The sequence below is a fragment of the Chrysochloris asiatica genome, unplaced genomic scaffold (genome assembly GCF_000296735.1).
Source record: "Chrysochloris asiatica unplaced genomic scaffold, ChrAsi1.0 scaffold00528, whole genome shotgun sequence".
In the NCBI taxonomy this organism is placed as follows: Eukaryota; Metazoa; Chordata; class Mammalia; order Afrosoricida; family Chrysochloridae; genus Chrysochloris; species Chrysochloris asiatica.
The window spans coordinates 666,650-670,216 of NW_006409046.1; the positions used below are offsets into that span (position 1 = coordinate 666,650).

The 3,567-nt window shown below is 41.3% G+C and overlaps 1 pseudogene; it reads right to left on the reverse strand.

Moving 5' to 3' along the window:
• Nucleotides 1-1,090: 1,090 nt before the first annotated feature.
• On the reverse strand, nucleotides 1,091-1,553 carry LOC102829444 (annotated as a pseudogene).
• Nucleotides 1,554-3,567: the final 2,014 nt, after the last annotated feature.

The following is a 3,567-nucleotide window of genomic DNA, read 5'->3' on the forward strand; positions in this document are numbered from 1 at the left end:
CTGTAAATGGAGACTTTGGACTCGTCTGACATGTAGCTTGCTCTCTGTGCATGGATATTTTGCACTGATCTGCCATGTAGGTAGCTCTCCATATATAGACACGTAGGACTTATCTGTCTTGTGGCTAGTACCCTGTATATGGAAATGTTGCACTACCCTGCCATATAATTAGCTCTCTGTATATAGACAAGTTGTTCACATCGGCCTTGTAGCTAGAATTCTGTATATGGAAATATTACAGTACCCTGCCATGTACCTAACTCCCAGTATATAGACAAGTTGGACACATCTGCCTTGTAGCTAGAACTCTGTATATGGAAATGTTTCATTACCCTGCCATGGAGCTAGCTCTCAGTATATGGATATGTTGGACTCATCTGCCATGTAGTTAGTACCCTGTATATGGACATGTTGCACTATTCTACCATGTAGCTAGCTCTCAGTATATATACTAGCTGGAATGATCAGACATGTAACTTGCTTTGTTACATGGAAATGTTGCAAAACTCTGACATGTAGCTAGCTCTCTGTATACAGATAAGTTGGACCCATCAGCCTTGTAGCTAGAACTTGGTATGTGGAAATGTTGCACTACACTGCCATGTAGCTAGCTCACTTTATCTGGACATTTTGGACTTGTCTGCCATGTAGCTAGCTCTCAGTATATGGACATGTTGGACTCATCTGCCATGTAGCTAGTACCCTCTTTATGGACATGTTGCACTACTCTGCTATGTAGCTTGCTCTATGTATATAGACAAATTGGAGTCTTCTGCCTTGTTGCGAAAACTGTGTATATGGAAATGTTGCACTACCCTGCCATGTAGCTAGCTCTCTGTATATGGACATTTTATTTTTATTTATTTATTATTATTTTTAGAACATCCTAAATTTTTAATCCTTTCTTTACAGATTGCCTAGACCACTTTTGATTAAAAAAACTGTAGAAAGTTAGTAATGGCCATAAGCAGATGCCAGGCGGTGGCACACATCAATTCTCCACAGAGTCCTGCTTTGCTGGGGTGGGGGGGTTCTGAATGCACTGCTGGGTTCTCTGCTCACACTTGCTGGAATCATTCGCGGCAGATTTTCAGTCCACAGGCCGCTTTTCCCCATATTTCTTTGTAAACTCTTCAGCGTTCTTACAGAATTTTTTACAGTCCTTACAGTCAGTATTCTTCATCTAGGTCAGCCCGGAGCGGGTGTCCAGGCTGGGGGTCATTGACCAGTGCTATGAGAAACTGGATTACTTGGTCAGTTTTGGTTGCTGGCTTCCAGTTTTCAGCACTAATTACCGGCAAGCAAACCTGACCCTTTTCATTGATGTTTGGGTGATGGATCTTTGTCTTAAATGTAATCTTCGGTGGTTTGAACGGGTACTCTGCTGGAAAGTTGATTTGGATTCTGAAGACCCCCTTATCATATGGAGGTTTGTCAGGAACAATTATCCCTTGCCAAGTCAATAAATTAGCTTCATCAACCTGGATGTTACGGACGTTTTTCATCCCACATTTGCGGATTTCTTCAAGCTCCTTCATCAGTCTCCTGCTGGCAGCCACCTTGGATAGGGTTCTGCTGCTCTGTATATGGACATTTTGAACTCGTCTGACATGTAGCTAGCTCTCTTTGCATGGATTTTGAACTAATCTGCCAGGTAGGTAGCTCTCAGTATATAGACAAGTTGGACACATCTGCCACGCAGTTAGAAATCTGTATATGGAAATATTGCACTACTCTGACATGTAGCTAGCTCTCTGTATATGGACATTTTGGACTCGTCTCTGTACATGGATATGTTGGACTGATCTGCCAAGAAGGTAGATCTCTGTATATGAACATATTGGACTTGTCTGCCATGTAGATAGCTCTCAGTATTTGGATATTTTGGACTCATTAACCATGTAGCTAGTACTCTTCATATGGACATGTTGGACTACACTGCCAGGTAGCCATCTCTTAGTATATTAACACTGGACTCATCTGCCATGTGGATTGAACTCTGCATATGGAAATGATGTACTACTCTGACTTGTAGCTAGCTCTCTGTATGTGGATATGTTGGACTCGTCTGACATGTAGCTAGCTCTCTGTTCATGGATATGTTGGACTGATCTGCCATGTAGGTAGCTGTCAGTATATGGACACTTTGGACTCATCTGCCATGTAGCTTGAACTCTGTATACAGAAATGACTAACTGCTCTGCCATGTAGATAGCTCTCTGTACGTGGGTATGTTGGTCTGATCTGCAAAGTAGCTAGCTCTCTGTATAGGGACATTTTGGACTCATTTGCCGTGTAGCTCGATCTCAGTATATGCACATGTTGGACTCATCTACCTTGTAGCTAGAACTCTGTATATGGAAATGTTGCATTACCCTGCCATGTAGCTAGCTTTCTGTATATTTAAATTATGGACTCCTGTGCCATGTAGTTAGATCTCTATACATGGATATGTTGGACTGATCTGGCATTTAGATAGCTCTCTGTATATGAACATATTGGACTTTTCTGCCATGTAGTTAGAACTCTGTATATGGACATGTTTGTCTATTCTGCCATGTAAATAGCTCTCAGTATATGAACACATTAGACTCATCTGCCATGTAGCTTCAACTCTGTATATGGAAATGATGCACTACTCTGGCATGTAGCTAGCTCTCTGTATATGGACATTTTGGATTCCTCTGACTATAGAAAGTTCTCTGTATATGGATATTTTGAACTGATCTGCCATGTAAGTAGGTCTCAGTATTCAGACAGGTTGGACAAATCTGCCGTGTAGCTAGAACTCTGTAAATAGAAATGTTGCACTAACCTGCCATGTAGCTAGCTATCTGTATATGGACATTTTGGACTAGTCTTCCATGAAGTTAGCTCTCTGTACATGTATAAGTTGGATTGATCTGCCATGTAGGTAGCTCTCTGTATATTCACATATTGGACTTGTCTTCCATGTAGCTAGCTCTCAATATATGGACATGTTTGTCTCATCTGCCATGTAGTAAGCACCCTGTATATGGACATGATGGACTAGTCTGCCATGTAGCTTGCTCTCAGTATATGGACACATTGGACACATCTGCCATGGAGCTAGAACACTGTATATGAAAATGTTGCACTACCTTGCCATGTAGCTAACTCACTTTATATGAACATATTGGATTTGTCTGTGATGTAGCTTGCTCTCAGTATATGGACACGTTTGACACATCTGCCATGTAGCTAGTACTCTTAATATGGACATTTTGGTCTACACTGTCATGTAGCTAGTTCTCAGTATATGAACACTTTGGACTCATCTACCATGTAGCTTGAACTCTGTATATGAAAATGATGCACTAGTCAGCCATGTAGTTAGATCTCTGTATATGGACATGTTGGACTCAGTAGCCAGGTAGCTAGTACTCTTTATATGGACAAGTTGGACTACTGTGTCATGTAGCTAGCTCTCAGTATATGAACACTTTGTACTTATCTGTCATGTAGATTGATCTGCCATGTAGGTAGCTCTCAGTATACGGACACGTTGGACACATCTGCAATGTAGCTAGAAGTTTGTATATGGAA